The sequence below is a fragment of the Mytilus trossulus genome, chromosome 10 (genome assembly GCF_036588685.1).
Source record: "Mytilus trossulus isolate FHL-02 chromosome 10, PNRI_Mtr1.1.1.hap1, whole genome shotgun sequence".
Taxonomy (NCBI): domain Eukaryota; kingdom Metazoa; phylum Mollusca; class Bivalvia; order Mytilida; family Mytilidae; genus Mytilus; species Mytilus trossulus.
The window spans coordinates 36,044,288-36,069,161 of NC_086382.1; the positions used below are offsets into that span (position 1 = coordinate 36,044,288).

At 32.3% G+C, this 24,874-nt stretch overlaps 1 long non-coding RNA gene across 1 annotated transcript; it reads left to right on the forward strand.

Annotated features, from left to right (window-relative positions):
• The first annotated feature begins 1,828 nt into the window (after nucleotides 1-1,828).
• Nucleotides 1,829-7,147, forward strand: LOC134686207 (uncharacterized). Its single transcript, XR_010101561.1, has 3 exons — nucleotides 1,829-1,875; nucleotides 5,466-5,553; nucleotides 6,920-7,147. It is a non-coding gene; the product is annotated as an uncharacterized LOC134686207 (long non-coding RNA).
• The last annotated feature ends 17,727 nt before the right edge of the window (nucleotides 7,148-24,874 follow it).

Here is a 24,874-nt window from a genome sequence, read left to right on the forward strand (position 1 = left end):
TTATCTACTATAGATCAAAAAAAATATATATAATGTTCACCAAGTTGAGATTTACAAGTAATTTATTACATGATTTTAAAGTCAAAATAGAAAGTGGACAGATACATGTAAGATATTCAAGTACACATTTCAAAAATGTTCTAATGTCTGTGAACATAGATATATGAAGATGTGGTGTGAGTGCCAATGAGACAACTCTCCATCCAAATAACATTTTATAAAAGTAAACCATTATAGATCAATTTACGGTCTTCAACATGGAGCCTTGGCTCACACCGAACAACAAGCTTTAAAGGGCCCCAAAATTACTAGTGTAAAACCATAATCAAACGGGAAAACCAAAAGTCTAATCTATATAAAAAAACGATAAACGCGTATAAATTACATTAACAAACCACAACTACTGTACATCAGATTCCTGACTTAGAACAGGTGCAAAACATTTGCAGCGGGATTAAAAGTTTTAATGGTACCAAACCTTCTCCCTTTTTCTTACACAGTAGCATCACATGACAACATAGAAAAACACACGATAAAATATCAGTTGGAATACATGTATGCACAAATGAATGAATGAACTGGAAAGAAATTTGGTTACGTCTTTATCAATGTTTATTTCTATTTTGAAAAAAAATAACAGTCATTCCTTTTTAAACGACCATTAATTTGGTCATATATTCATTTTGTTCCTGATATTAGATATATATATATATATATATAAAGTTTAATTCTTTGATTTGTTCTTTTACCGTTTAACGTCTGACAAATTGGACCGTGTTATATTAGTATTAAAGATGGTTTATATTGTAATAAGGATAATTAAAAACAGGCATTTATATATATATATTTGGTGTATAATACACAACAGACATTTACTTCTTTGTTTGATGTTGCCCACTCATGCCTTGTAGGGTTTTGTAGGTAGGAAGGGATAGTTTTTAGTTTGTCAACAAAATTAGTTGCATATTTTAGTAAAAAACAATATAAGATCAGGAGAATTTCTTTTAAAGACATTTGAAATCAGTTGTTTCATAATTTTTTTTCTGGTAGGCTTTTTTTTATGGTGGGTAGGCAACTTCAAACAATTTAAATTTTATTTTTTGCCTTTGTCTGTTTGTTTTATTGAACTTGACAATGGTATCATTCTTATATTGTTTTTTTAAATAATTACTTTTTTTTTCAGCTCTTAGTATTTTGCAGAATGGTCCATTACCTTCATTTCTGACACCTGAGATATGTGATGAGCTCCTGTATGGTCATTCTCCACATTCATTTGTTAAGGACCTTAGAAAAGGGATAAATGCACTTGGTCTTCAAGAGGCAATCCTCTATCCTTTAGCCATGCTGACATTTTGGTTCAGTCTGTTTTTGTTACTTAAAAAACAATATCATTTATATTGTCAAATGTAAACTTAATGAATCTATACTAGTGAGTATATTTCATATTTATATTTATTCGTGAGGCCCTCGTCATCATATATATTCACTAAAAGTCGCCTAACGATTTAATAATTATAGCGAAAAAAATGCGAAAATTGGGGGAAATAATATATTTTTGTAGCATTATTATATAAAATCTTAAGAGGTTCCCCGGCCGTTACTTGCAAATTTAACTCTAAAATGAGAAGTGTATATCGATCGATCTATAATGAATATATACATCCATCATGTGTGCAGATACGACGAATATATAGGGTCTGTCATGAGTGCACTTTGTATGCCCCGCATGTGTGCACTCAGAAGGTCCTCCTGAGCGGTGTTTAGATGTACCGGGAAAATCTTATCTGATTCAGGATCAATTCATCGGTCAGCACTCCCCTGTCACCACTGATCCTTTTTTGCTGACATTCTGAAAAAGTATTGTGTAGTCCCTGTGTAAGTGTTGACTCTTAATTTGCACATGTGATTTTTTAACATTCCCCGGACTTCTGCAAAAAACAATTATTCAGCTCACTGAATAAGATGGAAGGTAAACGAACAGAAAGTCACAGGACATTCCGACAAAAAGTCACAGGACAAAAAGTCAGACACATGTCAGACTCAGACATAAAGTAACAAAGTTGATAGGACAAAAAGTCACAAACAATTTGTTGTCAATTGTTTGAATGTAAAATGAAAAAAGATTTTGAAATATCTTCTTTTTATTACATATATTCATTTTTAATTTAAGGCAGGGTTGGCAAAGAATTACCCGCCCGGGAATTCCCTGGTGGGAAAACCCAGGTTTTCCCGGGCGGGGCAATACTCCCAGAAATTGGTAATAGTGGGCAATACTGGGCAATATGATTTTCTATGCTGATTTTAACATTAAATAGTAAAGACTTGGTACAGTTTCATAGTATAACAGCTAAATATATATTTTTTATACAGATAACCATTGACAGTCATTTCTAGAGGATTGAAATGTCAATTTCATTCTCTTCTCTATTAATTCTATATTTGGCAGAACAGAAGAAATGTACATTTAAAGATACCTTTTTTAATTACCAAGCATTGATTTAATAATCCAAACTTTGAAACATGCATTTTATTGCAGTGTTTAAGCAGAGACATATAATACAATTGTATTATATGTCTCTGGTTTAAGTGACTTGTTAATTTTATTTGTTATACATTCATATTGCTAAATAAACACCCTAAGGGGTCATGCCAATAAAACTTATAGAATTATGAGTGCTGATTATTGTTACATAAACAAATGTGTTCTAATCTGAATAATTACTAATTAATTAGTGACATTATTTAAATGTAATTTTTCTTACAAGTAATTGTTAATTCTTAAACAATGTTAAATTAAGAAATAATTCATGGGGGCTTGAATATATCGTGATTTTACCATGGGTTGGCCCTTTATGACAAATATTTTACCCTGAGCGATAGCGAGGGGTAAAATATCGGCATAAAGGGACAACCCGTGGTAAAATCTAGATATATTCAAGCCCCCATGAATTATTTCGATTCTAATAGGTCAAATACGGCAATTCTTTTGGATCGAAGCGCTCTAGGTGGAGGCAAATATTTGCCATTCCCATAAATAAACGCACTATTAAATTGGCGTAAAAGAAAGGAGCAAACTGAATTAGTGACATGCTTAAACTATTTAAAATAACGCATATAGATAGTTTTGAATTATTTTAAATGATAATTTACTTATATGTCTTAAATGTTTAAACAAATATGGCTTATAACACATTTTAGCATCGTTTGTTTACGTTGCCATGTTGTGATGATTTTCGGTTTTTCAAGCGTGTATTTTCCAGTCAAATGCTCATATTCTAACGTCATCGTATTATGACGTCGCGAAACTCATTCATAAAAAAGCATACGACGTGGGAGTACGATCAGAACAGCCCATGCAATATATTCAAATTTTACCACGGGTGTGTACTCAAAGCGTTTGAAGGACGTCATGTTAGAATTAGGAGTTATATTTATTTGAAGAAAACAAAATTTTTTTGCTCTATATTTACAGTTTGCCAATCTAGACAAATGCTATACTAACAAAATAGGGTATAAATATCTCATTATATGTCATGTATGTATAACATTTGTGTTTATCACTGAATCCTCTTTAAAATTCAGACAAGTATTTTATATTACCCAGTATTGCCCAGTATTACCCACTAAAACCCAGTAAAACCCGGGTTTTCCCAGTATTTCCCACTGGGCTGGGCAATACCCATAAAACCCAGGTTTTTGCCAACCCTGATTTAAGGAAATTAAATTGTTCATAATATAAAAAAGAAGATGTGGTATGATTGCCAATGAGACAACTGTCCACAAGAGACCATAATGACACAGACATTAACAACCATAGGTCACCATACAGCCTTCAACAATGAGCAAAGCTGAAGTAAAGCCCACACCGTATAGTCAGCTGTAAAAGGCAATCATACCATATCTTTTTTTTATATTTACATGTCAAAAAATGCGTGCAAATGTAATCAAAAGCTGCACACATTGTACATAATGATTTTTGTGTGCAAATGTAATGGTTAATACTAATGTGTGCAAACCTAAAGCACTGATTTATTTGTTTTTAATAAATTTTAATTACAAAGTTGCTAAATCATGTTCATGTAGAAAACTTCAAGAAAAATACAAAAAGAGTGTTTTCTTGTTCAAAGAAAAATAATCTTAAAACTAAATTGTGACTTTTTGTCCTGTGACAGTGTGCGACTTTTTAAATGTGACTTTCTGTCCTACATTTAGATTGAATAGGGGAGTTTGTTTGACCCCGTCTCCCTCTATCTGAGACTACTATCTCAGTGATGAGCTTTATGTTTCATGTACAAATGTATTGTGTTTGTCATATATGTATGTCGGATAAAAGCTCTACAGAGCTTATGTTGTATTGTTATATGTATAACGGACAATAAATAAATAGCCCCTAACAAGTAAGAATTAGGTTACTTCTTTTTGTTTTGACATCTTGCAAGGGTTTTTATACCCCGGTATTAAAGTTATACCCCCACTTTAAAAAAGGGGGGTATACTGTTTTACCCCTGTCTGTCCATCCATCCTTGCGTCAGTCCGTCCGTCCAATGAATATTTTTCGTCCCATTTTCCTCAGGAACTACAATAGAAGGATTTCTGAAATTTGGTTTCAGGGTTAAATAAGTCAGCTATACCGTGTGATGCATTTTCGGATTCATCACTCCACAACTTCCTGTTTTCCGAACACTTGTATGATTTTACACATGATAGCCAAGTTGAAAGTTGAAAACTAACAACCTAATTATGTACAAAAAAAATGAAAAACAGATATGTTTCACATAAACAAATGACAATCACTGAATTATAGGATCCTGACTTGGAACAGGCACATCCATAACAAATTGGCAGGGTATTATAAGGAACTTTGAAAATGTTTAGTTTTTGTGATTTGGTCTATTTTTCGGATACTGTAAGCAATAAGGCCCCTTTATTTAGTGAATGAAATAATTGTAAGATGCACATATCTGTCTGCCATATTTTATATGAACTTTACCTCATTTTCATGGTTCATTGGTCAATGAAACACTGCATTGTTTTGTCAGTTTATCATATGTTTAAAGTTACAGGTAGATTATATTTGGTAGATATGAAACAATTGTAAGCTTGGTAAGGTGTGCATGTCTGAATGGCAGATTCATATATAAACCATGACTGCATTTTATTGTTCTTTGGTCAATGATCAGTTTTCCTGGTTTTGTCATTTTATCAGTTTTTCTAAGAATAGGTCTACTTGTTGTTGTACATTTTGTATGGAATGACTACAAGGTATCATATAAGGTCTGCCTGCCAAGGTTAATTTTACTGTGACCTCTGATTCATAGAATAATGATAATATTCATGATATTGAACAGCAAGAATGATGAGTAAGTTGATGTTATATACAAATAAGGCAAAATTTTCAGTTGCCTACTAATTATGATATAGTAGTTATTTTTGTCATTAAATGATGTTTACCCTGTTATGTGTAGGGCAAGAACATTAAAGATAAAGGGGAAACTATAAACAGAAGAAATTATCAACAAAATAAGATTTACAGAGGTCAACAAAGCCTAAATGGTAAGTCCACTGTTATAAAAGTTTTTGTCCTTGAATAATGATTTAATATTTATTAAAATAAGATGTGGTATGATGAATGAGAAAACTATCCATCAGAGTTCAATTTAGTGGATGTAAGCATTGTAATTACTTATTAGAGGCCAGTGATGACCTGTAACATGTGTAAGTAATGAGAAAACCCATACCCTATACATGTTATAGTAATCTATAAAAGACAACACTAACCAAACTTGAAACAGAGCATCAATTCAAACTTCAAATATACCAGACTAATTTATAAAAACAAAAAATTATGAAAAATAAAAAAGACAGATATGAACCAACATCAACCACTGAACTATATACAAGCTCCTGATATTGGACAGGTATAATATGGCCGGGATGATATAAAATTAAGAAACACTTAACAGTCTGATTTCCAATGAGACATTTCTCCAATAGAGATCAAATGACATTTAAGGAGGCTCTAGGGTATAACAATTTCAGAAAAATATTTAATATTTTTTTTTCATGACTCATTTTATTTATAACTTTATCATTTGGTACACCAAATCATTCAAAACAATCAATTCGGTTTGGCCCCAGATGACTTTTAAAATGTATATATCATTGAAAAAGCTCCAAATTATCTCCCTTTGGTGCAAAAATGCAATTTTTTGGCATTAGAAATGTAATATTTTTTTTAACTCATCTGTGGCCTTTAATATTATGCCCCACCTACGATAGTAGAGGGGCATTATATTTTCTGGTCTGTGCGTCCGTCTGTTCGTTCGTCCGTCTGTTCGTTCGTTCGTCTGTCCGTTCGTTCGTTCGTCCGTCTGTCCGTTTGTCCATCTGTCCCGCTTCAGGTTAAAGTTTTTGGTCAAGGTAGTTTTTGATGAAGTTGAAGTCCAATCAACTTGAAACTTAGTACACATGTTCCTTATGATATGATCTTTCTAATTTTCAAACCAAATTAAACTTTTGACCCAAATTTCACGGTCCACTGAATATAGAAAATGCAAGTGCATGTTTCAGGTTAAAGTTTTTGGTCAAGGTAGTTTTTGATGACGTTGAAGTCCAATCAACTTGAAACTTAGTACACATGTTCCTTATGATATTATCTTTCTAATTTTAATGCCTTATTATATTTTATTCAATTTCATGGTCCATTGAACATGGAAAATGTGCAAGTGGGGCATTTGTGTACTTTGGATGAATTCTTGTTTATTATAATTTTTAAATAAGCTGTACTTTAACTAAACTATTATAAAAGTAAAGCGATTTCTGTAATTTAGTACTTGAAAATTCAAATGAAAGTTTATATAATAAAATAGCCATTTTATTGATCTCTTCACTGATAATTTTTGAGTTTGTGTATTTGTAGGTCAGACATCTTGATTTTCATGGTCATCATTCACAGATCATTACTGAACGGAAAACTTAAAGCTGAAATTTTTCTCCTTAGTGCGACTTTCTTATTAATTTGAAATGGAACGTGTTTTTTCCTACATTTATTTGAAAGAGGAAATTTCGACATGATGACTATAAACAAAAAGGAGTCATATCATCACAATCATTGATGCACAAGAACTTGATCATATAAATACAACAATGTAATTATCAATTGAAAGATGGAATGAAAGAACGAAATATTAGAATGTTGTTGTCCAAATAAACTTGCTTTGTCTTCTCATTTGAATCGCTCCATTCAATAAAGATGTACAGAGGAAGATCTTTGAAGAACAGATTGAAAAAAATGTTTTGTCAAAGAATTGCAGAAATATTCTAGTGAATGAAACTAATTATTGACTTCACTCTTATATAGTGGACTGAATAATTGTATATAGCAAGTTGTGAATAAAGAAAACAAAAACTTTAACAAAAAGTGTTTATATGATAAATTTGCAAATATAAGCATATTATTATGTACACCACAAAGGTATATATAATTCAAATTGTTTGCATATACAAGTATTGCAATGAAACTATAACAAAGAAAATCTTACCTCATGAAAAGAGTAAACTATTCAGTCAGAATCTAGAATATTTTTTCAGTTCTACTTTTCATTTTTTTCTTTCAATTTTAGCATTACACATAGTGGCAGCTGAGGGTGAAACAAACATTTTTTTGTTCTCAGCTTCCAAAACAAATTATTTTTTTCACCAAACTTTTTTTTCCAAAAAAAAACATAGCCCCCCCCCCCTCCCGAAATTCAAATGGTTGCTGCCTAATAGAATAAACAAGACGAAGATTTCAAAACAATATTTTTTCATTTATTTAGACATTTCATCATTTTCTTTCAGTGAAAGGACTTTATTCTTTGACTGTAAATATTATTATACATTCCAAAATAAGAATAATCTTTATTGTCATATAAACAAATAAAAAACATGTTTGTGACAAAATTAAAAAAAAAATATATATATGTATATATAAAAAATTCGTAAGGGTTCCGCGGAACCCAGTGTCTCGCTTACTTTTGCTGTTAATCACAGGCTCAACAAAAATGAGGAAAAAAATCAATAAAATTATTCCTGTTGATACTATCTTTTGATCGTAAAAAGCTTCTGTCCAGGTTTGGTAAAAATCCAAGATAGTTTATGAATCTAATAAATGTTTTAAAACTTTAACTGCAGACTGTATGTAATGTTAACTGGAAGAAAAACTAAGTCCATTTATAAGTAAAATACAGATACACAGGTACAAAATTTTAACAAAATTTCCTTCTCGATACTAGCTTTTGATCATAAAAAAGCTTCTGTCCAAGTTTGGTACAAATCCAAAATGGTATAGGAAAGAAGAAAGTTATTAAAAAAATTCAAACTTTAACTACAAAGTGCATGTGTTGTTTCCTGGCAGAAAATCTAAGTCCATTTAAAAGTAAAATACTGAAAAAATTGAAATTTATTTAAAAAAAATTTACTTCTGGATACTATCTTATGATCATAAACAAGCTTCTGTCCAAGTTTGGTAGAAATCAAGTATAGTTTAAGAAAGTTATTAAAATTTCAAAAACTTTAACCACAGAGTGAATGTAATGTTTCCCGGCAGAAAAACTAAGTCCATTTATAAGTAAAATACGGAAAAAATGGAAATTTATTTTTTAAAAATTTACTTCTGGATACTATCTTATGATCATAAACAAGCTTCTGTCCAAGTTTGGTACAAACCCAGGATAGTTTACGAAAGTTATTCAAATTTTAAAAACTTTAACCACAGAGTGAATGTAATGTTTCCCGGCAGAAAAACTAAGTCCATTTATAAGTAAAATACTGAAAAAATGGAATTTTATTTTTACAAAATTCACTTCTGGATACTATCTGATGATCATAAACAAGCTTCTGTCCAAGTTTGGTAGAAATCCAGTATAGTTTAAGAAAAATATTAAAATTTTAAAAACTTTAACCACAGAGTGAATATTTGTGGACGCCGCCGACGACGACGCCGACGCCGACGGAAAGTAGGATCGCTATGTCTCGCTTTTTCGACTAAAGTCGAAGGCTCGACAAAAATATAAAAAAAACTTGTATACATTTAAAACATTTTACTACCAAACAGCATTCATTGTAACATATGGTACACATAACTTTATATTTATATATTTATAATTTTAATCCCATAGGATTTTATTTTGTCCCATGGGATATTGAAAATCCCATGGGATAATAAAAATCCCATGGGATTTTTTTTGTCCCATGGGACAACAAATATCCCATGGGACTACAATTATCCCATGGGACAAAAAAAAATCCCATGGGATTTAACCAAAATCCCATGGGATCATGGTAAATCCCATGGGATTTTGCCCTGTCCCATGGGATATTTAAAATCCCAGGTTTTATAATTCAAATTGCAAAATAAATATTAAAGAAACAGTAGAAAACCAATGAAATTATTGAATCCCATGTAATTCCGCACATTTTGGCTATATACATTATATTGTAGCTTTTGTTTGAGGCGGGGGCGGATTTGCAAATGAGTGTTTTGCAAATTAAAAGTGTCCAGTGTTTTAGGACCGTTTGGAAATAAATACAAATGTCTTCTTTTAGAGAACCATTGAATGGAATGAAACCAAACATAGCACGAATGTTCCTTATGAGGTGCTGACCAAGTGTTGTTACTTTGTAGCCGATCCATTATCCAAGATGGCCGCCAGCGGGGGACTTAGTTTGCATAGGACCCTATGTGAAATACATACAAACTTCTTCTTTTAGAGAACCACTGAATGTAATGAAACTAAACATGGGATGAATGTTCCTAATGAGGTGCTGACCAACAAGTGTTGCTACTTTGTTGCTGATTTACTGTGCAAGATGACCACTGGGATTAATTATTAAATTACAGGACCATTATCAAACCAATTTCCACTTCATTTGCATTTAGACAAATATTGAAAATCAAAATATGTTTGACGTTGACGAACTATAGATATAATTTCATCTAAACAAGGACATCATAACAATATAATTTAATTATATATAAGGTACACCTACGCACCAATAGTCAAACTTAGATTTCAACACGTTTTTATGTCTTATTGCTACGAATATTCCTCAAGGGTCAATATCAAACTACTTATTACATTGTACAGTCCATCAGCAATACCAAAGAACCAGGTGATAGAAATATAAAATTGCAATTTATAAGCTTATTAAATGTCAGCTACAAGTATATGAACGTAAACGTAATATTAGAACTATATCTAATTAGTGGTACTCACAGTTAGAATAATAAATAACAAATCCCAATGTTTTAAACTCTGAAGAGCAGGAAAACTTAAAACTTCAATCTAAAATTAAATCAAATTCATCTACATGTAAGATAGTTTCAGACCGGGGGAAAGTTGAGAAGGGGGGGGGGGGTGCAACTAACGATTCTTTATAAGGAACTACACTGTGGATATAATCCTATTCTATCGTCTGTTTATAATTTTCCCGTTCAGATAATGGTGATTTACTTCTTAAAGTATATGCCTTTTAGAAATTAGAGAATTTTGCACTGCATGCAGTTTGAAAAATAGCGCCGTGATTTTTTTTTTAAATTTTTTTCTATATAAATCAATTCTCTGATTTTTGGAACTTCGACTGACTTGTTTTGTTTTCGATTTTAAAACATTTGATACTCCTAATGAAATATGATATCAAAAGGATTGTATGCATTCAAACAAATTAAACCCCGCCACATGATACTGTAGTATATGTGCCTGCCACAAGTCAGGAACCTGTAATTTCAGTGGCTATCGTGTGTTGCTGTGTTACAAATTTCATCAAATTGGTTTACTTTCATTACGTTGTTCCTAAATTATGCAGTTAATTTTTCTAGTTTATTTCGGTTTACATTTTTGTCGAGCCTTCGACTTTAGTCGAAAAAGCGAGACTAAGCGATCCTACTTACCGTCGTCGTCGGTGTCGTCGGCGGCGTCAACAAATATTCACTCTGTGGTTAAAGTTTTTAAAATTTCAATAACTTTCTTAAACTATACTGCATTTCTACCAAACTTGGACAGCAGCTTGTTTATGATCATAAGATAGTATCCAGAAGTAAATTTTGTAAAAATTAAATTCCATTTTTTCCGTATTTTACTTATAAATGGACTTAGTTTTTACTGCGTGGAAACATTACATTCACTCTGTGGTTAAAGTTTTTACAATTTTAATAACTTTCTTAAACTATCCTTGGTTTGTACCAAACTTGGACAGAAGCTTGTTTATGATGATAAGATAGTGTCCAGAAATAAATTTTGTAAAAAATAAATCCATTTTTTCCATATTATACTTTTAAATGGACTTAGTTTTTCTGGGGAGAATCATAACATTCACTATGTGGTTAAAGTGTTTAAAATTTTAATACCTTTCTTAAACTATCCTTGGTTTGTACCAAACTTGGACAGAAGCTTATTTATGATCAAAAGATAGTATCCAGAAGTAAATTTTGTAAAAGATAACTCCATTTTTTCTGTATTTTACTTTTAAATGGACTTAGATTTTCTTCCAGTTAACATTACATACAGTCTGTAGTTAAAGATTTCAAAACATTTATTAGATTCATTTACTATCCTAGATTTTTAACAAACTTGAACAGAAGCTTCTTACAATCATCAGATAGTATCAAGAGGAATACTTTTATTGATTTTTTTCCTCATTTTTGCTGAGCCTGCGATTTACAGCAAAAGTAGGCGAGACACTGGGTTCCGCGGAACCCTTACAAATTTTTAAAGCTGACTACGGTATGGGTTTTACTTGAAATGTTCAAGGTCGTATGGTGACCTAGCTATATTTTTTTTTATTGTTTTGTGTAATTGGTATTTTGTGGAAAGTTAGACCACTGGCATTCATACCACATCTATTTATTCTTATACATGTATATACTTTTGGTCACATATAGGCATGCAATACAATTATAAAATAATGTTACCGTATCATAAGTGCAGTTTCTGATGAATCTTTTCACAACTTTTTTAAGACTTGTGATGATTTAGATCTTGACATATTTCTATTGTTGATCGAAGACTCTGGATTGCCCTTTAGATGACTTTTAATTCTTTATCATTGAGTTTCTATGTTATTGGCGTATTCCGGTACCACACACATTTTTTTCTTCTTGTTAATCGTATGAAAACACTTGGTGATCAGGTGGCCTTTCTCCAATCTAATTAAAATATAGATCTCTGATTTTGTTATACTGCATATGAGCTATTATAATGAAATCAGAGTTCTATATTTCAATTGATTGGCCTTAAGTATGTGTGTTTGAAAAACTTTACCTATTATAAGTTTGCATTTTGTAACTGATTTAATGTATACTTTACCGTTTATTGAAATTAAGTTCAATTCTGTAATGGCATTATTACCTAGCTTTATACCCAATACACATTTGAGATTTATCCTCTTTTATTTCTTAATACAGGAATATGATGTCATTTGAGAATGACCGCTGCACCCTTTTACAAAAAAAAATGCACTCATACCACATCTTCCTATATCTATGTATGTATTTCCTTAAATCTTATAATATAAAAAAGAAGATGTGGTATGATTGCCAATGAGACAACTGTCCACAAGAGACCAAAATGTCACAGACATTAACAACTACAGGTCACCGTACGGCCTTCAACAACGAGCAAAGCCCATACCGCATAGTCAGCTATAAAAGGCCCCGATATGACAATGTAAAACAATTCAAACGAGAAAACTAACTATTTTATTTGTATTAAAAAAATGAACAAAAAACAAATATGTAACACATAAAGTTTGCATGTATTCTTTCAAAGACTGTTTGTATACAGGCACGACTTCTTTTTTCAAATTTTGCTGTGTAATTTGAAAGAGATTAATTGAATGTGTCTGCACACATGTCATTGGTATATGTGTAGTTTCCTGCAAGTTTGCAGCAAACAATTGCCGCAAAAGCTAATTTACATAATTATGTTTGCAGCAACCTTGCCGCAACCTTCATTTGCATGGTAAAATGTTTGTGGCAAGTTTGCAGCAAATGTTTGTGGCAAGTTTGCAGCAAATGTTTGCTGCAACCTTGCGGCAATCAACAGTTTGCTGCAAACTTGTGGCAAATGATTGCCGCAGGGCTTATTTTTCGGTAAGGGTTTCTCTATAGTAAACGTCATTAAGTTACAAATAGATATAAGAAAATGTGGTATGAGTGCCAATGAGGCAACCCTCCATCCAAGTCACAATTTATAAAAGTAAACCATTTTCGAAAGAAATAAGATTTTAAAATACGGTCTTCGTTTAAAACAAGTGGCAATCATGACCGATTGTGTACTGCGATTTGAAAATCCAAGATGGCGGTATGTGTACCATGAATCTACCTTAACTGGTTGCGATAACCCGTCATGGTGTTTTTTGTTGTTGGAACTTCATGTATACAACTCCTATTTTGGGGATTTTTTTTACACGAACGTACACAAACAGTCGATCATGTTAGATGGAGAACAATCTTGAGCGATTGGGGTATCATCTGGAGTGACGCAGGGCATATTCCTTGGTCCAATCTTATTCCTAATCATTCACATAACCGATTTCCCAGAATATGTATAACATAGCACCTTAGGGTTATTTGCCGATGACAGCATCATCTATAGAAACATCAAACACTAAAATGATGCATCCAAATTACAACAGGATTAAGATTCAGCGGCACAATAGGAAAAAGACTGGTTAATGTCATTCCATCCAGACAAATGATTCATACTAAGAAGCACAAAAAAAAAGAGAAACCAGTTAACCATGACTATATACGTCATCATGGTGACATTCTCCAAACTGAAACCAGCTACACAATATTTAGGCATAACCATCCAATCAGATCTCAAATGTAATAAGTACGTAGATAGTATAACAGCAAATGCAAACGACAACTAAATTTTCTAAAACGTAACCTAAAAGTTTCATCAAAACAAATTAAAGAAAGGGCAAACATGTCGTTAGTTAGACCTAAGCTTGAGTACTTGTGTCTAGGACCCTCACAACAAAAATCAAATCAACCAAATTGTTATCATCGGGTCCATTGAAGAGCTGCTCGCTATACATTTAATAGATATCACTTAAACGATTGGGGTAACATCTGGAGTGACACAGGGCACATTCCTTGGTCCAATCTTATTCCTAATCATTTACATAAACGATTTCCCAGAATTATATGTATAACATAGCACCTTAATGTTATTTCGGGTCCATCGAAGAGCTGCTCGCTATACATATAATAGATATCACAATACCAGCTCGGTCTCAAATATGCTTGAACACCTACAGTGGCCTAGATTACAATTGAGACGAATACAAAAAAGGCTAGTGCTTTTCTATAAAATCATACATCAACACATATTCAATCTACCCTAAAGATCTTCTCGTTAAATCAGACAGTACAACAAGACATAAGCATACCAACCACTTAAAACAAATCATCAAACAAACTAAAGATTCTTACAAGTTCTCATTTTATCCACATACAATAGTACAATGGAACCTACTTCCTACATCAGCAATCATTTGTACACAATTGACGGCTTCACGCATATTCTAAAAACTGCATAACATGTGTACATAGTTTTACCAAGAAATATACATAGGCGACATACAAAAATCTATTAAATCACTGATATATCTATACTATTAAACGAGAAGACCTCATTTTTGGTGTCGCTTCTCTTCCTTCCACAATAAATCAATCATCATGCCTCTGTGTCCTATAGGTAACATGCATAGTCGCATTTGTCATCCATTCTTATGATTATTCAGATTGAGTTATTTTGGGAGAAAAACGACAAAAAAGGAGTCCGGATATGAATCCGTCATCGGACTAACTTTTAGTCATAGATTAGATTTCCGGTTTGAAAGATGCACAAATACAACCAATCGTATGATAGATAACTAAATTATGAAAAATAAATAAGCCAATCAGAGCATTCTCCATGGTATGGGGCTTAGATCGCATGAACCACAACTATTATACCTCCCGTTACAATAATTATTTTTCGCGTGTATCTATATGTAAACTACGATTATGATACTTTAATATATAGAGACTCTCTGTATTCTGTCTACTGTTTTCTTTGAAATGTTTACTATTTAAGGGGTCATACCAGTTGTATATATATATATATTAAAATAAGTAAAATATTTGACACAAGTACAACCAATCGTATGATGGATAACAAAAATGGAGAGAGAAAAATAAGCCATTCAGAGCGTTCTCCATATCACGGTGTTTAGATCGCAAGAACCACAACTATTATACCTCCTTAGAGAAGATAATTATTTTTCGCGTTTATCTACATGTAAACTACGATTATACTACTTCAATATATAGAGACTATCTGTATTCTGTCAGGGACTTTTTATGTTAGTATAGAATGTCGGCCCTCATTCTGTCTACTGTTTTCTTTGAAATGTTTACTACTTAAGGGGTCATACCACTTGCATATATATTAAAATAAGTAAAACATGCTTAACTTCATCTAAAACTACCTCGACCAAAAACTTTAACCTGAAGCGGGACAGACATGGACGGGCGGACGGACGGACGAGCGAACGGACGGGCAGACTAGCCTGAAAACATAATGCCCATAAACAGGGCATACAAATCTATTGTAAAAAGGGAAAATAGTGCTTTGGTAAAAATGAAAGTAAGGTAGAGATTAAACGTAGGCGAGCATTTTTTGGGGCGTCGGGATTTGGGGATTGATCCTTACTGGATCCGGGAATACATTTTTCGATTTCGTGATTTCGGGATATGCATTTCTTTCAATTCTGCATCTCTGGATTTCATGGTTTTCAGCGGGATTTTGGGATCAGGATCCCTCCGACTACCCCCTCAAATTAGCCTTAGTCATTTATACATGATGCATATCCTACCATTGACATCTTAATGAGGCTCTCAAAAGAAAAAAAACACTGACGGAGTGTCCTAGAAGCATATTTTATTAGACAAAAAATGGTCTATATATAAGAAGTTAGATTTATTTCATGTTTGAAACGGTGCAAATTGTTAATTTTATTTGACTTTTACCAAAAGCAGCATTGTAGCAAAGGAGGAGAATAATTGTGGTCTGAGGCCAGACACACGAAAATATTCGAATTTAACAGATAGGAAACAAATATAGGACTTTTGAACAAGGGAGAAGGCTGTTGATACCTTTTATGAAATTTCCCATACATACTATCTTTTAACAAAAAAATCATCCTACAACAGTCCACAAGCTGTATATACCCGCGATTTCGCGGGTGTGTTCTAGTTATTATTTATTTTTTTAAAACACCGATGCAATGCTTCTTTTAGAAGACTAAAACAATAACAGGAACGATTTTATTTGTGTTATTGTGTTGATATGAAGAAATCAGCTAATGCGCAATATCACTGCATCGCGGACACCGGGGACTCCACTGTTACGTAATATTCAGGGGCGGATCCAGCCATTTAAAAAAAGGGGGTTCCTAACCCAGGACAAAAAAGGGGGGGGGGTTCCAACTACATGTCCCCATTCAAATGCATTGGTCGTCCAAATAATAGGGGGTTCTTACCTCCCCCTCCTTCCCCCCTGGATCCGCCACTGATATTACTAAAAATTTATTCCGAATTTAAATTGCAAATAAATAATAAGCCGTGCATGCAACAGCACGTTGGTCAAAGTTGTGACTGAGTGCGGAAATACGAAGATAGACTTCTTTAACGAGCTATTCTAGTCAGGAGCTTGGTGTTACCAGTGGGCCTCATGACACCAGCAATCGGCAATCCTCGGGTGAATCCGCTACTATCCTCTATATATATGTTATATGAGGGTACGGAATCAGCCGAGTTGTGACGAATTATGACACCAGATGCTGCTGAGTTCGGAGCCTGTGCAACGCGCTCTTCGAAATCGCCATCCTTGACGGTAAACAACAATAAGAAGACAGCATTACTTAAGTACAATTTATAATTATGTAGATTCCTTACATACACACACACACTTAGTCCAGGTCGTGTCCTTATATTATTTTTTTTTAGGATAAACGATCTTACCATAATGAGAAGAAACTTCCGCCTTATTTGTTGTGGTTAATGACACTTTGAACAAGGAAATTGCATGCAATAAGACACGCAAATCGTGTTTCTGAAGTTGAAGTACAGTAATATTGTGAATTAACATTTCATACATTTCAAAATTATAGTACCACAATGTCTAGCCTGCGTCATCTAACGAAACACTACAATTTTGCATTCTGTCGACGTATATTTACTTGAAGTGCGGAGATGGAGAAACGCGGAAGTTTTTATGTGATTTTTATTATAAATCATCTGTTTATATTTATTATGTTTTATATGTTATTCCGAGACATCATCAATTGTATTCTTTCATTTTCAGAGTAGAATAATTAAGTTGATCTTTTATTTAATTGATCAGGTTGGGACCAAACACCTTTTTTAATATGGTGATATATATATATCAGTATACCTGCATAGTCATATAGTGATTACCCTTGAAGGCTTCTATGATCTTCTATAGAGGGATCAAGAATTATCCCTGAATAAAGGTATATAATTATTTTAGACTTGAGTTAAAGCAGGAAGATTGCAAAATGCATGTTCTACTTATTTTGGCTTTAACCTATCATGGCTAGCCTACTGCACTACACTACATTAATCAATTTAATAATGCACTGATTTAAAATTGGGATATCTAGATTTCTGCTAAAGTGACTGTTATGTCTTCATCTTCACGGACCAGAGCATAAGCTGCGCGTATTTGCGTGATCACGCAATACAAATAATAAAAAACCCAATGCAATTGCCCATTGCAGGGTTCAATAACCCAATTAATTCGGCAAAGGAAACCCCAATTATATGCCAAAAACCATGAGTTCTCAACCCTTTTATTGGCTACCGTTTGCGTTATTTACCCTTAATATCTGTTTACAGCAGTCGCGTTAAAAATGTCCTTTCGTTCTAAAAATAGATCCCCGTATCAAGTAGCAGAAATGGGTCCCTGTTGGAATTTTTCGTTGCTCACAATGTACACGTGTTTTTGAAAACTTTTCGATTTTCAAGGGGTTTATCCAATTAGCGTATGTCATAATATCATAGTTTTTCGAATTGCTCGGGATTTATCATAACATACATTGAATTAAAACGAAAGTAAATGTCCGGTAAAAATATTGAATAGAAGCATGTTTTCAGCCTGAGGGAAAGTTATGATGATAACAAGATTCAGCCAGTGTTTTTAGGAAGCGTAATTTGAACGCCATGCGTGTTTGTGTACCTTAAAGGTACACAAACACGCAAATATCGAGAACATTGCTAATAAACACTTGGTTTTGTCGTCAAAAACGAAACCAGTTGGAAAAACAATCTGAGACGAGTGCCTGTGTCGGATCTGGGGTTGATATTGCCTATATATTCAATATACACCTTATCGCTATTTGTCCGTCATTTAATACTGGATATCACACAGGTTCCCGTAAAATTTTGACGTCATAAAACAAAATATCTGACGCCACAATGGAAAAGGAATCCGGGTCCGTTCGCACCCATTCACGTTCGCACCAACTCATGTTCGCCCCCTTTCACTTTCGCACCCTACATGTTCGCACTCAAAGACCATTCGCACCCTACATGTTCGCGCCCAATTTTAATTGGTTTTGTGTTCAATAACTATAGCTTGGTAATCAAGTTGGCCCGAGAACACAGTTATTTCGTAGTACATTTCTTTTAGACAATAAATTCAAATTAAAAAAATCGCACCTGCTCTTTCTCAAAAAGATTTTTACAGTGTAATGTACTACCAGTGAGACAAATAATATCAAAATTATAGAAACTTCTACCAGCTCTAACTCAAAATATTGACAATTCTGTGTTAAGGGGGTATAAAAGTCAGTTTGACAGCTTCAGACGTGATAAAATTTGACCTTTTAGAACTGGACCAATTCACTACTTAACATAAAGATTCAGCACCCAAATTTTTTTGACATGTAATAACATCCCCCTACTTAATATTTCATGCATTTAATATCAAGAAATAAATTGTGAAAGTGTATCAAGTAAAACATGCAAGTTATACACTGTTTACACTAAGGACTATATTCGAAAACCAAAGGACGATAACTGTGTCCTTGGACCTAATAGGACAGAAAGACTTGACTAATCTTTATAAAACGTTGCACAACTTAAGCTTAGGCAATAATGAGATAGTTTGCCAAGTTTCATGGCCATATGTCATATATAAAAGAAACTGGGGTCATTTTAGTAATGACATTTGGATGTTTATTTTTGACGTATAAATCAAATATCTTCAACTGTCAAGATTTTGGCCTAAAAATTTAACATTTTGCAAAAATTTGCTTTTTAAATGCTCTTGAATATTAGATATTAAGTATTTAAAGCATCTGCACACTCATTTAATATATCAGATGTATTGTAATTATTCCAAAGTCAAATTTATATGAGCATATGCCTGAAAACAGAGATTTTCCAATTCAGGGAAGCCTTATATAAATATGCATTTTTCTCAGCCAATTTGAAGTTTTTGTAGCTTTTTAAGCCTATATTATTCTTTCATATATATTAAATGTACTTTAAATGTATAGAAAAGTTACAAAAAGTATACTACATGAGTATAAAATGGTCTTGAGCCATGTAGTACTGAGAATTATTTAGAGTCAATTTAGGCGGTAGTCCATATTGACATATAAAAATGCACACAGAAGCTATCAGAAGTGAAAATGTTTTACTTTTTGCTCATTTCTATGCTAAGGTGTTATGATACAAGAAGTCTAATTGCAAAAGGACTCTTGCATTTGAATTTTTTAAAAGACAATATGGTCTGACGGCCAGTTTTTTTCACTTTTCAATGGAAAACTTGCATTTAGTTTTAGTCTCAATAGGCATAAATTTGGACCACTTACTATATTACAGGAAAAAAATAAGGTAGCCTATAAAGGAGAAAGGTGTACTGAATATAGTAAAGTGCTTTTTTACAGATTTAGTGAAATATTTGTGATGGACTACAGATTTGATGTACAAAGCGCTTCACATTTTACATACATCAATTAGGCCGTTTAACCAGGGCCATGAATAAAAAATATTCTGCACTTTTTTTCTGTGATAATCTACTTTTCTCTATATTCAGAGTTCACAAATGGTTAATTAAATCTGATTTAGGCATAAAAACACAAATATCAGGAACAAAAAAGCTGTCAGATAGAAAGGCAGCATGCCTCTTAGGCATAAAATGTAAACTGCTTTAAAATGCTTACTATAGCCGTAGAATGCCAAAATGGCACATTTTAACAGAATTTCTGTAAACCAAAGATGTAAATCCTTTATTTTTATTGAGTTTGACAAATTGAAACCAGCAAATCATTCAGGAAAGTTCCCAAAGTACAGAATCTAAATTTCAGGAATCCATCTCTTAGGACAGAAAGACTTGACTAATCTTTATAAAACTTTGCATAACTTAAGCTTAGGTAATAATGAGATAGTTTGCCAAGTTTCATGGCCATATGTCATATATAAAAGAAACTGGGGTCATTTTAGTAATGACATTTGGATGTTTATTTTTGACGTATAAATCAAATATCTTCAACTGTCAAGATTTTGGCCTAAAAATTTAACATTTTGCAAAAATTTGCCTTTTAAATGCTCTTGAATATTATATATTAAGTATTTAAAGCATCTGCACACTCATTTTATATATCAGATGTATTGTAATTATTCCAAAGTCAAATTTATATGAGCATATGCCTGAAAACAGAGATTTTCCAATTCAGGGAAGCCTTATATAAATATGCATTTTTCTCAGCCAATTTGAAGTTTTTGTAGCTTTTTAAGCCTATATTATTCTTTCATATATATTAAATGTACTTTAAATTTATAGAAACGTTACAAAAAGTATACATCATGAGTATAAAATGGTCTTGAGCCATGTAGTACTGAGAATTATTTAGAGTCAATTTAGGCGGTAGTCCATATTGACATATAAAAATGCACACAGAAGCTATCAGAAGTGAAAATGTTTTACTTTTTGCTCATTTCTATGCTAAGGTGTTATGATACAAGAAGTCTAATTGCAAAAGGACTCTTGCATTTGAATTTTTCAAAAGACAATATGGTCTGACCGCCAGTTTTTTTCACTTTTCAATGGAAAACTTGCATTTAGTTTTAGTCTCAATAGGCATAAATTTGGACCACTTACTATATTACAGGAAAAAAATAAGGTAGCCTATAAAGGAGAAAGGTGTACTGAATATAGTAAAGTGCTTTTTTACAGATTTAGTGAAATATTTGTGATGGACTACAGATTTGATGTACAAAGCGCTTCACATTTTACATACATCAATTAGGCCGTTTAACCAGGGCCATGAATAAAAAATATTCTGCACTTTTTTTCTGTGATAATCTACTTTTCTCTATATTCAGAGTTCACAAATGATTAATTAAATCTGATTTAGGCATAAAAACACAAATATCAGGAACAAAAAAGCTGTCAGAGAGAGAGGCAGCATGCCTCTTACTAGGCATAAAATGTAAACTGCTTTAAAATGCTTACTATAGCCGTAGAATGTCAAAATGGCACATTTTAACAGAATTTCTGTAAACCAAAGATGTAAATCCTTTACTTTTATTGAGTTTGACAAATTGAAACCAGCAAATCACTGATGATGATTCAGGAAAGTTCCCAAAGTACAGAATCTAAATTTCAGGAATCCATCTCTTAGGACAGAAAGACTTGACTAATCTTTATAAAACTTTGCATAACTTAAGCTTAGGCAATAATGAGATAGTTTGCCAAGTTTCATGGCCATATGTCATATATAAAAGAAACTGGGGTCATTTTAGTAATGACATTTGGTTGTTTATTTTTGACGTATAAATCAAATATCTTCAACTGTCAAGATTTTGGCCTAAAAATTTAACATTTTGCAAAAATTTGCTTTTTAAATGCTCTTGAATATTATATATTAAGTATTTAAAGCATCTGCACACTCATTTTATATATCAGATGTATTGTAATTATTCCAAAGTCAAATTTATATGAGCATATGCCTGAAAACAGAGATTTTCCAATTCAGGGAAGCCTTATATAAATATGCATTTTTCTCAGCCAATTTGAAGTTTTTGTAGCTTTTTAAGCCTATATTATTCTTTCATATATATTAAATGTACTTTAAATTTATAGAAACGTTACAAAAAGTATACATCATGAGTATAAAATGGTCTTGAGCCATGTAGTACTGAGAATTATTTAGAGTCAATTTAGGCGGTAGTCCATATTGACATATAAAAATGCACACAGAAGCTATCAGAAGTGAAAATGTTTTACTTTTTGCTCATTTCTATGCTAAGGTGTTATGATACAAGAAGTCTAATTGCAAAAGGACTCTTGCATTTGAATTTTTCAAAAGACAATATGGTCTGACGGCCAGTTTTTTTTCACTTTTCAATGGAAAACTTGCATTTAGTTTTAGTCTCAATAGGCATAAATTTGGACCACTTACTATATTACAGGAAAAAAATAAGGTAGCCTATAAAGGAGAAAGGTGTACTGAATATAGTAAAGTGCTTTTTTACAGATTTAGTGAAATATTTGTGATGGACTACAGATTTGATGTACAAAGCGCTTCACATTTTACATACATCAATTAGGCCGTTTAACCAGGGCCATGAATAAAAAATATTCTGCACTTTTTTTCTGTGATAATCTACTTTTCTCTATATTCAGAGTTCACAAATGATTAATTAAATCTGATTTAGGCATAAAAACACAAATATCAGGAACAAAAAAGCTGTCAGAGAGACACTCATTTTATATATCAGATGTATTGTAATTATTCCAAAGTCAACTCTTACTAGGCATAAAATGTAAACTGCTTTAAAATGCTTACTATAGCCGTAGAATGTCAAAATGGCACATTTTAACAGAATTTCTGTAAACCAAAGATGTAAATCCTTTACTTTTATTGAGTTTGACAAATTGAAACCAGCAAATCATTCAGGAAAGTTCCCAAAGTACAGAATCTAAATTTCAGGAATCCATCTCTTAGGACAGAAAGACTTGACTAATCTTTATAAAACTTTGCATAACTTAAGCTTAGGCAATAATGAGATAGTTTGCCAAGTTTCATGGCCATATGTCATATATAAAAGAAACTGGGGTCATTTTAGTAATGACATTTCGTTGTTTATTGTTGACGTATAAATCAAATATCTTCAACTGTCAAGATTTTGGCCTAAAAATTTAACATTTTGCAAAAATTTGCTTTTTAAATGCTCTTGAATATTATATATTAAGTATTTAAAGCATCTGCACACTCATTTTATATATCAGATGTATTGTAATTATTCCAAAGTCAAATTTATATGAGCATATGCCTGAAAACAGAGATTTTCCAATTCAGGGAAGCCTTATATAAATATGCATTTTTCTCAGCCAATTTGAAGTTTTTGTAGCTTTTTAAGCCTATATTATTCTTTCATATATATTAAATGTACTTTAAATTTATAGAAACGTTACAAAAAGTATACATCATGAGTATAAAATGGTCTTGAGCCATGTAGTACTGAGAATTATTTAGAGTCAATTTAGGCGGTAGTCCATATTGACATATAAAAATGCACACAGAAGCTATCAGAAGTGAAAATGTTTTACTTTTTGCTCATTTCTATGCTAAGGTGTTATGATACAAGAAGTCTAATTGCAAAAGGACTCTTGCATTTGAATTTTTCAAAAGACAATATGGTCTGACGGCCAGTTTTTTTTCACTTTTCAATGGAAAACTTGCATTTAGTTTTAGTCTCAATAGGCATAAATTTGGACCACTTACTATATTACAGGAAAAAAATAAGGTAGCCTATAAAGGAGAAAGGTGTACTGAATATAGTAAAGTGCTTTTTTACAGATTTAGTGAAATATTTGTGATGGACTACAGATTTGATGTACAAAGCGCTTCACATTTTACATACATCAATTAGGCCGTTTAACCAGGGCCATGAATAAAAAATATTCTGCACTTTTTTTCTGTGATAATCTACTTTTCTCTATATTCAGAGTTCACAAATGATTAATTAAATCTGATTTAGGCATAAAAACACAAATATCAGGAACAAAAAAGCTGTCAGAGAGAGAGGCAGCATGCCTCTTACTAGGCATAAAATGTAAACTGCTTTAAAATGCTTACTATAGCCGTAGAATGTCAAAATGGCACATTTTAACAGAAATTCTGTAAACCAAAGATGTAAATCCTTTACTTTTATTCAGTTTGACAAATTGAAACCAGCAAATCATTCAGGAAAGGTCCCAAAGTACAGAATCTAAATTTCAGGAATCCATCTCTTAGGACAGAAAGACTTGACTAATCTTTATAAAACTTTGCATAACTTAAGCTTAGGCAATAATGAGATAGTTTGCCAAGTTTCATGGCCATATGTCATATATAAAAGAAACTGGGGTCATTTTAGTAATGACATTTGGTTGTTTATTTTTGACGTATAAATCAAATATCTTCAACTGTCAAGATTTTGGCCTAAAAATTTAACATTTTGCAAAAATTTGCTTTTTAAATGCTCTTGAATATTATATATTAAGTATTTAAAGCATCTGCACACTCATTTTATATATCAGATGTATTGTAATTATTCCAAAGTCAAATTTATATGAGCATATGCCTGAAAACAGAGATTTTCCAATTCAGGGAAGCCTTATATAAATATGCATTTTTCTCAGCCAATTTGAAGTTTTTGTAGCTTTTTAAGCCTATATTATTCTTTCATATATATTAAATGTACTTTAAATTTATAGAAACGTTACAAAAAGTATACATCATGAGTATAAAATGGTCTTGAGCCATG